The sequence below is a fragment of the Sinocyclocheilus rhinocerous genome, unplaced genomic scaffold (genome assembly GCF_001515625.1).
Source record: "Sinocyclocheilus rhinocerous isolate Xijiao unplaced genomic scaffold, SAMN03320098_v1.1 scaffold990, whole genome shotgun sequence".
NCBI classification, from domain to species: Eukaryota; Metazoa; Chordata; class Actinopteri; order Cypriniformes; family Cyprinidae; genus Sinocyclocheilus; species Sinocyclocheilus rhinocerous.
In genome coordinates, this window is record NW_015652301.1 from 871,781 (window position 1) to 872,246 (window position 466).

The window sequence follows — 466 nt, forward strand, 5'->3', positions numbered from 1 at the left end:
GTCAATAAGTAATTGGCTTTTGTTAGTTGAAAGGCTTTTACTAAAGACTAAAAGGACTGAGATATTGAGGGCACAAAAAAAAAAAAGTTTAAACTAATTACGAGTTAATATTCCCAAAAAACCTTCCGTTGGGACTACAAATTGTCGTCACGATTTTACCAAAAAGTAGTAAATAAAACATTCAAGTTGATAGGAAAACATGATACTGGATTGTTTGAGGTTTGCCAGGAAGAGGAGTCAGTGGAGCATGCGGTCTTGAGATGCAGCAGGTATGATGTTCAGAGAGAGTTGATGAGGAATAAGTTGAGAGAGATAGAGGTGCAGGACATGACATGACATTAAAAGGGCTATTGAGCACACAACATAGGGCACAGACTAGAATTCTTATGGATTTCTTAAGGGACACAGGGGTTTAATAGAGTATGAAGAGTTATAGGAGTATTGAGGAAGGTTAAAATTATTATTA